Source organism: Herpailurus yagouaroundi, unplaced genomic scaffold, assembly GCF_014898765.1.
Source record: "Herpailurus yagouaroundi ecotype Mexico unplaced genomic scaffold, PumYag 186, whole genome shotgun sequence".
NCBI classification, from domain to species: Eukaryota; Metazoa; Chordata; class Mammalia; order Carnivora; family Felidae; genus Herpailurus; species Herpailurus yagouaroundi.
The window spans coordinates 13,922,435-13,936,048 of NW_024412417.1; positions in this window are offsets into that span (position 1 = coordinate 13,922,435).

A 13,614-nucleotide genomic window follows, 5' to 3' on the forward strand; every position below is an offset into this window, starting at 1 on the left:
CGGCGCTGTGTGCAGGTCTCTTGGTTCAATCGCTGCGGGAACCCTGCCTGGTGGGTGGGCGTAGGACTGGCGGTGGGGCACGAGAGACGAGCTGGGGAGGTCTGCCCTCTCTGAGTCCTCCTCCACACCAGCTACCGCCAAATCCCAGGAAGAGAGAGTTTCTGGGTGCGCATCCCCACACTGTTTTTCCAAAAGATCCAGTGAAATGGCCTAGCCCACAAACCAAACTGGGAAAGCAGACACGGAGACTCGGTAGGTAGAAGGCAAGCACTGTAAAAGCTGCCGCAGTGGGAAGCACCGCAGACGGTGGCTCGGCCCGCGAAATGGGCCGGGGTTTAACTGGGGCAAAGATCGGAGTGCCAACGCGCGGGACTGAGGGGAAGCGTGTCCACGGACCGAGGGTGGGGTGTCCCTAGGCAGCTTTCGTTTCTCAACATAACTGATTGGGGAGAACGGCCAGCTCGGGTTCAGGATGGTGTGCAACCTCCCTGTGATTTATTTCAACTATCTGCTCTTCTCAATCCCTGAAACTTCTTGTAGGCACAGAAGTTCAGTTCAAAGTTCATGAGTGGAGAAATGCAGCTTTCCCAAAGTGCTAGCTAGCACAGAATGATAGCCTAATTTACCTGAATGGGATCCTCATGGACATGCCCATGAGCCATCCATGATTGCCAAGACAGAAATAAGTGCGAAGGAGGAAGGAGCCCTTGGGGAGGGATCAGAATGAGACACGGGCGGGTGGCAGAGCGGACTCCTGCAGGGAACACAACAAACACCCTCACGTGTGCACGGTGAGTCGTTCAATGGTCTCAGCTGTGGGTGGGTTGAACAGTGGTTCTCAGCCTTTGGCCGCACATGGGAATCACTTGGGGGAGCTTTAAAAATATGGATGCCAAACAGAGAGAGGAAGGAAGGAAGGAAGGAAGGAAGGAAGGAAGGAAGGAAGGAAGGAAGGAAGGGAGGGAGGAAGGAAGGAAAGAAAAGAGAGATTTAAAAAAAAGAAAAAAGAGACCTTTTTTTAAAAAAAAAAAAAAAAAAGCTGATGCTTGGGTCCCATCTCCAGAGACTGTAAGGTAGTAGGTTTAAGGTACAGCCTGAGCCTCAAGACTTTAGAAAGCCTCCCCAGGTAATTCAAACATGCAACTAAGGTTAAGAAACTCCGCATGGGATCTTAAAGCTCTCCCAGCCTTTTTTCTTTAAAAGCTTCCTTCAAGTGCAAGGTTAAAGAATATTGATGGTGATAGCAGACCTATTTTGCTTTCAATTGAGGGAAGTAATGGCCCTCTAATACAGGTGGTGAAGAAAAAACATTGAACATCTCAAAAACTGATTACCCAGGAACTAGGTATAAATAAGTATGTTTGTGTGGACCGAATCGTAGAGGTACACTTAACAAGTGTCTTGCCATGATTTGATTTATAAATATTCTTGTTGCTCAGTCACAAATTTTTGAAAATGATTTTGAAAACATTTCACCCGTAGAGTCCATGGAATCCCCACACGGGTCCTAAACAAACAGGAATCCCTGTCCCCTGGAAGGCGCCACCCAGGGTGCTCTCGGCAGTGGTACGTTCCTTCATTTCCCCACTTACCTACTCACCCTCTGTTAGTCCAGCAGTTCATTCATTCATCCCACCTGCCAGCCAGACTTTATGATTTTATTTTATTTTTTTAAATTTTTTTTTCAACGTTTTTATTTATTTATGGGACAGACAGAGACAGAGCATGAACGGGGGAGGGGCAGAGAGAGAGGGAGACACAGAATCGGAAACAGGCTCCAGGCTCCGAGCCATAGACTTTATGATTTTAAATGCCCCTACTGTGCTCTGCAGCAGGGATGGGGAGAAGAGAATACCCCTTTCACAAATGCCTCAAATTGAGTTCAAGGAGGGGTAGCGTGGAGGGATTGGGGAAGAAGTGCCAAAAAACTGAGTTTACAAGGGCTAGGAGAGGCCAGAGGGGCCTTCCGGGTCTTGGGCATTTCCCTGGAATGCATTGTGGACATCAGTGCCTCGCGGGATGCTTCAGGGAAGCAGGAGGCCACCCCGCAGCCCACAGCCCGGCCTGTAGTGGGTTGGTAGCCCGACTCTGCTCGCCCACCCTCACGATGAAAGACTCTATATAAAGGCAAGTGTTTGGTGAGTACCTGCTATGTGTCAGGAGCTATCGTCAATGAGCAGTACCTGTCCGGGAGCTTCTCATAGCAAAAACAAGACCAACACCCGTGATCTAATTGTCATGACACCTGGCAGCGTGGAATCAAGAACTAAATTGTGCCGTGTAGGTGTTAAGTGCCTTCCGTTCAAGGGGAAGGGGTGGGGGAGGGTGAAGCCAGGCAGAGGAGGCAGAGGTTGGGTGTGGGTCTTGTCTGCATCCTTGAGGAAAGGCATAAAGCAGGGTTCGTTCCGTGAACTAACCAGGCTCCGGAGAATGAGGAAAAAAGCAGAGACGAGCGAGGAGAAAGAGGGAACATTTGCTGTTCTCAGAACTGTCTTTCACTGGTCAGACGGGCCGCTGGGGCTTAGATAGCTCTGCTGCGGCCTTTGGTACACTTGCAGCTCAGAGTCTAACTGAAACACCGTCCTTCATCCACCAGGGTGGGAGATGGGAAAGGGGGAGACTCTGGAGTGAGCAGAGGTGAGACACTGGCCCAGGGGGTAACTGAAAGATGAGGGAGCCTCTGGGCTACTTCACTGTCCAGCATGTTCTGACGAACGGACGTACAAATTAATACACCACCTTCTAATACACGTGCTTGGTAAATATTGTAGAACTCAGGTTGGAGATGAAGATTGTTGCATTTCTTAGTGGACACCGAATGCATTCTAGAGCTAGGGAGCTGTTTAATAGTATTCTCCCAAAAAAGCTTCTCAGGGACAGGATTGAGGGGAATCCATACCCCCTGGCTCCCATGTACTGGGCGTTCTCTTTTAAAACTTGTGTAGGAAAGGATTGTATAAAGTGACATTAAAGATCTTCAGTTGACTGTTCTTCAGTCATTGTAAAGTCATCTTATTTACAAATTGTTCATGTCCCCAGAACTAATGGAACAGGCACACGCGCACAGGCCCCACAGGCACGCACACAACCCCGCTCTGTTGGGAGTCACTTCCGCCCTTGGTAGAATGGGGACCACCAACCATTGGACCATCTGGAATCCCAACTTCTCTCCCCTGCACAAAAATTCCTTCTGTCTCTGTCTCTCTCTGTGTCTGTTTCTCTTTCTCGGTCTCCCTCTCTCCCATACAAACCTAGGAGTGACACACACTGGAAGAGGTTGGGACACTCCGATAAAGCCTTCCGGCTGAGGACGTTACGCTGAAAGTTAAGGGAAAATTGATACCCGAGCCAGAAGAAACTGGGTTTGTCAGAAAAGTAAGGGAGGGAGGGTCTTGCTGGGTGACCTAGACGAAATCAAGCGAAGTTTGTAGGGTTGTGGGCATGTACCGTAGCATTCTCAACAGACTCTCGGAGGAGTTGCATGATTTGTGATCACGGGTAGAAGATGAACTCAGAAGTTGCCCTCAGGGAGCACCTGCTTTCCACGCTGACCCAGAAGCACTTCTTTCCAGTCTGGAGCTGTACAGGCAGTATTGGGGGCTGTTTCTAAAATTATAAAGCAAAAACTAACTGCATCACTGCTTAGGCCACTGGATCTTGATGAATGGCTAAAATTTGACAATTTTACGTGCTCTTCTCCCTAACCATTGCCAAGTTCTGGTACCACTTTTAGTCCCCCAAAGGTCAACAAACCTGGCTTTGACAGGTGATGAGGCCCATGATTCGAGGGCCTTGGGTGGGCTTCAGAGAACGTGTCAGTTAACGGAGGACTCCTAGAGCCAGGATGCAAGAAGAGATGTTGGAAATCCAGAATTCACTGTTCCTGAGGCAACTGGTCTACCAGTTAGAACCTTTTCCAGTAGGGTCATCTTTCTCTTTGCATAGTAGAGAGCTCCCCGACAGGCATGCACATAACCCTGCACAGCTGGAATAACTTCTTCCCTTAGTAGAACTGGGACCACCAAGCATTAGAGTATCTGGAATTACTAGCCTGGAAGGTTCTGGGGGAAGATAGCCCTTCTCTTCAACTGAAATTTGAACTGTAGAACTGCATTTTCACACACTGAAGAAAATGATCTGAAAAGAGTTTTACCCTGGGTTGTCAATTTATTTTTTACACTCATAAATTCATAGGTAAGAAATTCAGACGGAGCATGGCACGAATCTTCTGGAGGCTTCTTCACTCACTCTTTGGCACCTGGGACGGGATGACTGCAGGGTTGAGCTTAGCTGATGTGGTCACCTGGTCCGTGATTTCAGGTGAAAAATCTTAAACAGCAGCATACAAAATGTCACCATATGTGTAAACAATTGCTTTTATTGAAAGCAATACAGCAATATTAAAACATAATATTCAGCACTTAAAAATATTTTTACTCATGGAACATTTGAAATTAATACTGCATTAAAAGATTATAGGAATACAGTCACCATGCCTGTGAAAATAACTACTAGGGTCAAACACAAATAAGTTTTGTTCACTAGTTTCTTTCCCATATGTTTGTGGTTATTAAAACCATTTAGATTGAAAATGGATCAAGGCTTACTATTGTTTCTATAAATATAGTTTCTATAAATTATATAAATATAGTCTGTATCCCAGATTTTCCGGGACAGCCCGGTGACCGAGTCCTGGTTTGGGGATGGAATATTGTGGTCCAGGCGTATTGCCCGTGTGGGAGTCGGGGTCTGCTGACTGAGGTGTTAAGGGGCTGGGACAGGTTATTCAGATAACAGCAACAGAGTGAAAAGGCACAGTAGCAAAAAAGGTGTTTGAGCCAAACTGGCAGCCCTTGAAGAAGCTTTCAAAGGAGGCAGGAATGCCTGAGACCAGCATGTATCTGGGCAAAACAACTCGATGATAGAGTAGGCAACTATTTTGGAAGAGGAAGTTGGTTCTCTTGAGTCAGCAGCTTAGTCACCTTCCGGTATTATCGGGATCCAATATTTTTAGCCTTCAGGACCTGGCCAGGGCCTTCTGAGGCGGATCCACCTCCTACGAAGGGGTGGGTTCTGGAAGAGTGGGCCCATGGGGTTCAGCTGTGGGAGGAGCCTTCGTTCCTTCTTCACGTGAACCCTCACAAAGACGCGCTCTGTGCCCAGCAGCCTGAGAGAAGCAAGCAGGATGCAGAAATGGCCCACACCCAAATCTTTGCCTTTGATGAGTTTTCAGTCCAGCGTGGGAGACACATAAAGTGAAAAGTTATAATTACACCTTATCAAGGATTCCTATTCAGACAGAACCAAGCCCTGAGGGACACACAGAGGACAGCTCCACTAGCCACAGGGCAGCTGGGGCGACTCAGGTGGCCCGTCGGGTGGCAGGCCTCACACACGCCCTTTCTAAGTCCTCACTCCCTCAGTGGACAAATGAATTGCTCCTCCTGGGTCTGTGTGAGCTCTTCTGAGGAGCCCCCTTATCTTTCCAAGCTCTTTTGCTTCTTTCCCTATTTTCTGCCCTTTAGGGATCTGTCAGAGTCCAGGCAGGAAACTGAGCCTACACTCAGCTGGAATTTTTTTAAGCCTTAAGTAATAAGGGATGTTGATGCCCACGGTAACTACCAACAGAGAGAAGCTGCTCTCAACCTGACCTGCAGAGGCAGGGGAAGAAATGGGATCACCGGTGTCCAGATGACATCTGGGACCCTGGGCGAGGAGCTGCTTGAAGGGTGTGGCTACAGAAGGGTGCACCTGCCGCCAGAAGGACTGCCCAGCAGGTGGGGAGTGAGAGGAATAGATACTCTCGCCCACTCTTTTTTTTTTTTTTTAATTTTTTTTCAACGTTTTTATTTATTTTTGGGACAGAGAGAGAGCATGAACGGGGGAGGGGCAGAGAGAGAGGGAGACACAGAATCGGAAGCAGGCTCCAGGCTCCGAGCCATCAGCCCAGAGCCCGACGCGGGGCTCGAACTCACGGACCGCGAGATCGTGACCTGGCTGAAGTCGGACGCTCAACCGACTGCGCCACCCAGGCGCCCCTCTCGCCCACTCTTTCCTCCCTGAGAGTGCATCCCGTTGACCAACCACAGTGGAAGGTGAGGGAGCCCGGGTGATGTGCTTTGATGAGGTTAGCCACTGAGGGGTAACAACAAAACAGAGAAGACCTTAATATGAAACTTCAGGGTTAATGGAAAAAAGCCAAGGCTCTTTCCTTTTATCTTTCCTCCTTACCTGCCTTCCTGCTAGACAGGGCCTCATGCCAGGCATTAAAGGATCAGGGATCAACAGGCCAGACCTGGATCTCCACTTTATGGAGCTCATGGTCTAGGTGGGAGACATATATAAAGCATACAAATAAAGGGATACAGGAATGGGATGGACAAGCTCAGAGAAACAACCCTGAGGTCTGTTTTTGATTCTCCAAAGGTGGCCACATAGCTCCTTGCTCCTAGAACTACAGTGTCTGAAGAGACCCCATGAAAACTCTCGCTGAGAGCGGGTCCTAGAAAGCCCACATGATAGACCACTCAAAATTCAGGGACAAAATGCTTCTCAGCTCCACAGTCACTCCTCTGTTATCCTTCAGCATTTCTACCCCTTTTGCTTAAACCTATCCACTCTTCCATAATATGTAACAGAAGAGAAATTCAGGAGGATGTTTTTTAACCTTGGGAGGAGGAAAACCATCAGAGCAAGATGGGGTTCCCAGTGCACAGTGAAGGAAACCATCAACAAAACGACAAGTCGACCTACTGAATGAGAGAAGATATTTGCAAATGATATATCCAATAAGGAATTAATATCCAAAACAGATAAAGAACTTATACAACTCAACACCCCCTTCCAAAAAAAAAAAAAAAAAAACCACCCGGGCAGAGGAACTGAACAGACCTTTTCCCAGAGAAGACATGCCAATGGCCAACCGACACACGAAAAGATGCTCAGCATTGCTAATCAGGCAAATAAAAATCAAAACCACAATGAGATAACACTTCACACCTGTAAGGATGGCTAGTGTCAAAAAAACAAGAAATATGTGTTGGCAAGGATATGGAGAAAGGGGAAGCCTTGCACACTGTTGGTGAGAATGTAATTGGTACGGCGACGGTGAAAAACAGTACAGAATTTCCTCAAAAGATTAAAAGTTGAAATACAGTGCGATCCAGCAACTTCACTTCTAGATATTTACCCAAAGAAAATGAAAACACTAATTTGAAAAGATACCTGCACCCCTATGTTTATTGCAGCATTATTTACAATAGCCAAGATATAGAAGCAATCCAAGTGCCCATCGACAGATGATTGGATAAAGAAGATGTGGTATATATATACAATGGAGTATTACTCAGCAATCAAAAAGAATGAGATCTTGCCATTTGCGACCACATGGATGGAACTAGAGGGTGTTATGCTAAGTGAAATAAGTCAGAGGAAGACAAATACCATATGATTTCACTTATATGTGGAACATATAAGTGAAACAAATGAACAAAACAAATGAACAACCAAAACAAAATAGAAACAGATGAATAAATACAGAGAACAAACTGGTAGCTGCCAGAGGTGAGAGAGGTAGGGGGAAATGGGCCAAACAGGTGAAAGAGATTGAGAGCTGCAGACTTCCAGTTATAAAATAAGTAAGTCATGGGGTGGACAGTCCAGCATAGAGAGTATAGTCAACAGTATTGTAATAACTTTGTAAGGTGACAGATGGTGACTACACCCATGGTGAGCTTTTCATAATGCATAAACGGATATAATATTGCATGTCAACTGTAAGTTTTAAAAATATATTTATAATCTGACAATACCTCAAAAACGAAGAAACAAACAAAAGATGGGATATCCAGTAGCCATAACAGAAAATACAGATGTAGTCAATTACATTTTACAATACTGAGGCAAAAATCAAGTCAAAAGAAAAATAATAGACTAGAGAAAAATAGTTGTAACTTGACAAAGCATATATCCTTAATGGACAATGTGGAAAACAGAAGACAAGCAACTTAAAAATGGGCAAGAAGGGGGCGCCTGGGTGGCGCAGTCGGTTAAGCGTCCGACTTCAGCCAGGTCACGATCTCGCGGTCCGTGAGTTCGAGCCCCGCGTCAGGCTCTGGGCTGATGGCTCAGAGCCTGGAGCCTGTTTCCGATTCTGTGTCTCCCTCTCTCTCTGCCCCTCCCCCGTTCATGCTCTGTCTCTCTCTGTCCCAAAAATAAATAAACATTGAAAAAAAAAATTAAAAAAAAAAAAATGGGCAAGAAGAAGGCTCATGGCAGCTTTATTCATAATCTCCCCAGACTGGAAACAGCAAAGATGTCCTTCAATAGGACACTGAGTGGATAAATACACTGTGGTACATCCACAGAATAGGGTGGTAATATTTTTTAAAGTATCAAGTCACAAAAAGACACAGGTAAAACTTAACTACATTTTCTCAATGAGTGCCTATCTACCGTATGATTCCAGTGATAGGAGATCTAGGAAAGCCAAACTAAAAGAGACAGTAGAAATGGTGATCGCTGGGGGTTTGGCAGGAGGGGGTGGAGGCTTGGATAAATGAAGCAAGGGACTTCAACAAACCAAGGCCTGAGCATAAGATAAGCCCATTGCTAGTTGAGTGTTGCCGCTGCTACGTCCTCTCAGCTGACAAAGCAAGGAAATATATGTGTGCCATAGAAACTAATGTTTATATACATATCGATAAGCATTTCCATATGAACATGAGTTCATTCCTATGTCTGCAACTCTAGTCCATGGCCACTCCAACAGTGAGAAGCCTGGCTCTTCTGTATGATACTGACACTATAGGCACAGGACACTACATAATTTGTTAAAAACCCACAGAATTTTAAAGCACAAAGAGTGAACCAGTATATACAAATTTTAAAAAACCATTTAGGAGGTCAAGGCATACCAGGATAGAGCATAGACCGTGGCAAAATAATCTGTATTATAAATGTATTAAAACATCTTACTGAAGTAGGTGGGAGAAGAAGGTGGTGACCTGAGTAGCTTTGGAAATGAGTGGAATTATGAGACTGAAGGCAAAAAGAACTGTACATAAAACTTTACTCTTGTTGATGAAGTTTCCCATCAGGGGATGGAGGTTAACAATTCTGATACAGTGAGACCTGTCTGCTGGAAATGAACAGTTAAGTAAATATTGGGGGATGGCGGGAGCCAGGCTTCTCACTGTTGGAGTGGCCATGGACTAGAGTTGCAGACATAGGAATGAACCCATGTTCATATGGAAATACTTATAGATATGTGTATAAACATTAGTTTCTATGGCGCACATATATTTCCTTTGCTTTGCCAGTGGAGAGGACGTAGAAGGAGCAACACTTAATTAGTAATGGGCATATCTTATGCCCAGGCCTTGGTTTGTAAAACCATTCTCCAATAAAGAAACCAAGACTGCTTGGAGAAATAGCTGATTCTAGGATAAGGGAAGGAATATACAAGAGGAACCTGGAGGATCCTGTAGTGGCACAAAGCAAGGAAGTACTCATAAAAACAAAGCAACCAAAATCACATTGGTAGGGGTATGTCGAAGGGACATGGGAGCCAACTGAAAGAGGTCCCAGTGGTCAAAGCTGGAACAACCAGAATATCTAAAGTAGTATTGCATTAAGCCCAAAGTGTAAAGTAAATATCCGTGCATCTACATGGATAGAAATGAATGCTTAAATAATTAAATAAGGGAGAGGAAACAAATCTCTCCCGCAGAAGAATTCCAAATTATTCACAAAGACTCTGTCCTCAAAGAGGCAGAGCATAACTCCCTACTCCTTAGGTGTGAGGTGTCTACATGACCTCCTTCCAAAGAGTATACAGCACGGAAAAGGCAGGAAGGAAGATTAACTGGAGCAGAGAAATCTGACAAATACAACCTCAGCCAGGTGATCAAAGTCAACACCAACAGTGATGAGTCACATTGATGGTATGTGCTGTAACACCCGTCTGGTCACGAGAAAAGGCTCAGGCAAATCTCAGTACAGGGACATTCTGAAAAAACAATGCCTGACCAGTACTCCCCCAAATTGTCAAGGTCATCAAAAACAAGGCAAGTCTGAGAAGCTGTCAAAGCCGAGGGGAGCCTGAGGAGATACAGCAACCAACCGTAAAGTGGCATTCTGGAACAGAAAAAGTACATTAGGTAAAAACTAAGGAAATCTGGATAAAGTATTCACTTTAATAAAGATGTATCGATATTCGTTCATTCACTGTAACAAATGTACCATAGTAACCTAAGATGTTATTAGTAGGGGAAATGGGCTTGGACTCTACCCGAGCTTCACAATTTTTTTCTGTAAATCTAAAACTCTTCTTAAATACAAAATGCGTTCAAAAATAATAAAATAAAAAAAAAATTTTAAACGATAAGCAAGAATATAAGCAGGCAATTTGTGGAAGAGAAAACGCAAGTAGTCAATAAACACGGAAAAAACCCCACGACGCCTGTGGTCTTCGTGGAAATATGAATCAAAATAACAATGGCACACTCTTCGTTCGCACATCCAATTAGCATACGCTATAGAGAACAATACTATTTAACTGTGGCTGAGAGGCAGTTTTGCAGGAAAGTGGACACACTCATTTCTTGATGGTAAAAGTGTAAATGACTAAAACTTTGGGAAAATAACCTGACATTGTCCCCTAAGAATGTGCTTATCTTTGGAGGCCCCATTCTACTTTGGGGAATCTTCCGGAAATAAGAGCAGTGGTGCAAACAAACAAAAGGGCACATTTTGAAGCTGGGTTTGAAGGTGGGGCTATCAGAACACCATCTGAATATCTCCCAACGAGAGAATAGCTGAATCAGTTAGTCTACCCATCCTGTGGAATATTTATTTGGCTAGTTAAAAGAACTGATGGGTGAGGTCCCTCTGGGTTGGCCTGGAGGGATTCCATGACACATGAAGAGGAAAACGTTGCAGGTTAATGTTTATGGTCCTGGTTCTGTACCACGCAGCACAACATGCAGATCTGCATGTGTGAGGCTAGGCGTGGACGCAAGGCTGTTTCCCCACAGGAATTATCAGGAAAGGGTGGGCCAAGCCATCATCTTTTTCCTTACGCAGCTCTGTATCGTTTGTAACACAGAACAAGTGTGTGTTACATTTTAAGAAATTTAATGACGTTTAAATGGGAACGTTTATGGTCACGTAGTAGGCAGAGTGGTTTCCCCACCCACCCAAGACACTCGGTATTAATCCCTGGAACCTGTGGATATGTTACTTTACATGACAAAGAGTTTTAAGTCATATTTGCAAGTGTGAGTAAAGATTTTGAAATGGGGAGAGTATCCTGGGTTATCCAGGTGAGCCCAATGTAATCACAAGGGTCCCTCGAAAAAGGAGGCAGGAGGGCGCCTGGGTGGCGCAGTCGGTTAAGCGTCCGACTTCAGCCAGGTCACGATCTCGCGGTCCGTGAGTTCGAGCCCCGCGTCAGGCTCTGGGCTGATAGCTCAGAGCCTGGAGCCTGTTTCCGATTCTGTGTCTCCCTCTCTCTCTGCCCCTCCCCCGTTCATGCTCTGTCTCTCTCTGTCCCAAAAATAAATAAACGTTGAGAAAAAAAAATTAAAAAAAAAAAAAAAGAAAAAGGAGGCAGGAGGGTCCCATCCAGAGTAGGACAGAGCAAAGGTTGTAGTGATGCAAGCCAAGGGGCCACGAGCCAAGGAATGCAGGTGGCCTCTGAGAAGTGGAAAAGGCAAGGAAATGAATTCTCCCTCAAAGTCTGCAGAGAGAGCACAGTCCTGCGGACGTCTTAATTTTAGGACTTCTGACCTCCAGAATTGTAAGCAGATAAATTTGTGTTGTTTTAAACCACCGAGATTGTGGTACTTTGTTAGAGCAACAATAGGAAATAAACACAGGGTCACATTTAAGATATGACCCGTCATTTTTACTTTAGTATTCTGAGTTCCCAAAGGAAGATTTTTATGGGGTAAAAACGAAGTAGCCAAAGTATCTCAGATTTCAGCTAGGGAGGAGTCAGTCCCATAGAAGAGATGTGTGAAGAAGGCCTTCAAAGATCACAAAGTTTGTTGAGGAATGGCAGTGGTCCTCACCCCTGGCTGTGCATGAGATCAGAATCAGTCACAGATGCTTAGAACACTCCTCCCAAGGGGAGTTCTCACCCAGGCTCACGAGGGGACGTGCGTGAGGACGCTCGCTGCAGAACTGCCGGGTCCAGAGGCCAGATGAAGGCAACACAGGTGTCCATCCCTAGGTGACGGACAGTCAAGTGCGAGGGATACTGTGAAGAAATGAGAAGCCATGAATAGACATTCATACGTCCATCAGCACAGAACCTCAAAACATAGTATTGAGGGCAAAAGGTAAGAAAGCATACAATTTATGAATGTACGTTAAAAACACAAAGACTCAGAACATGATCCATTCGCAAACACAGATGCGTACTTAAGAACGTATAAAAGTCCATGGGGTGCCTCGGGTGAGAGTAGGGATCAGGGACCAAGAGGTCAAAGAAAATAAAAAGCAGGACTCTTTGAATAACTCAGTGCTGGTAAAGTGGTATATATGGTAAAGTCTGACCAATTCAATTCTGCACCCGGACCCCTAAATGGAAGAAGAATAGATTCAGGTTAATGAGATCCAGCTCAGGCCTGGGCCTTGGCCATTTTTAAAAGCTCCAGAGATGATTCTGATGTGCCTCCAGGTCTAAGAACCTGAGGTTCATGCTGAACACAGGCAGTTCGGTGAACAACCGTCTAGACAGGAGGAGGCTCTGGAGAGAAGGGAGGGTAGTAGGGGAGACACGGACCCCTAAAATGGCAGCTATTGTGTTTGGATGGGTGGCATTATAAGAGACCCCCTTCCTGTCTCTTCGACACTACTCTGAATGATGTTGCATTGCTTTTATGTATTTTCAATGCCATCGACTTTTGTTTTTAAGTAGTTCAGAGTTTCTAGGGAGAGTTAAAGGTCATGAGGGAACTCAACAGCCACTTGAGATTTTAAAGCTCAGAGTGAATAGTAGCAGTTGCCAAATTCAGCAAAAATCAATGTTCAAGTGCAGTTGAAACGACTTAACTCTTGAAGGTCGGAAGAAGTCTTAACAGTTATACTTAAAACATTTGTCCTTATATGTTGCATTTCACAGTTCAAATGAGGAAGTACATTTAACTGATATCTAAATACATGACATACTTATAAAAAGGAAAGTGAGCGTACCGAATGGGGAGAACAGGTTCGTCTGAGTCCTCCCAGGAGCAGATGTGAGATGATAAAAGATAGGAGAAATTTATTAGGGGAGGCATCAGAGAGAGCAAACTTGGAGGGAGCCAGAAGAGAGTGGGGGAGCCTGGCTTTGAACCATAATGTGGGTCTGGGACTGAGCAATGGAAACGGGGAAGGCACTCTGGGGGAGAATTGACTGACATTGCCTTGCAATCTAAAGAAGGACTGATATGGCTGTCAGGGAGTTCCCAAGCAGTCACAAGGCAGAGGAGGCCACGCCCTCTAGCAATGGGCACGCCCCCTAGCAATGGGCAACATGGTGGGGAGGCGTGGCCTTGGCGTGAAACGTGAAAGATTTTGCAGCGGCGGCTGAGGCCTTTGGTCAGTTGCACTACCCGCAGTTGCATA